This window comes from Eimeria mitis, genomic scaffold, assembly GCF_000499745.2.
Source record: "Eimeria mitis Houghton genomic scaffold, Emh_scaff1086, whole genome shotgun sequence".
In the NCBI taxonomy this organism is placed as follows: Eukaryota; Apicomplexa; class Conoidasida; order Eucoccidiorida; family Eimeriidae; genus Eimeria; species Eimeria mitis.
In genome coordinates, this window is record NW_013567514.1 from 6,830 (window position 1) to 7,070 (window position 241).

Below are 241 nucleotides of genomic sequence, written 5' to 3' on the forward strand. Positions count from 1 at the left end.
TGCTGCTGCTGCTGCTGCTGCTGCTGCTGCTGCTGCTGCTGCAGCGGCTAAGCGACTTGGAATTCGTTGAGCTGCTGGCGTATAGCAGCAATTCGTCTCCTTGCTGCAGCAGCAAACAACCGATCCCCTTGCTGCACACAAACAGAAACAGAAGCAGCAGCAGCAGCAGCAGCAGCAGCAGCAGTAGTAGCAGTGACAGCAGAAACAGCAGCAGCAGCTGCTGCTGCAGCAGAAGAGTAAT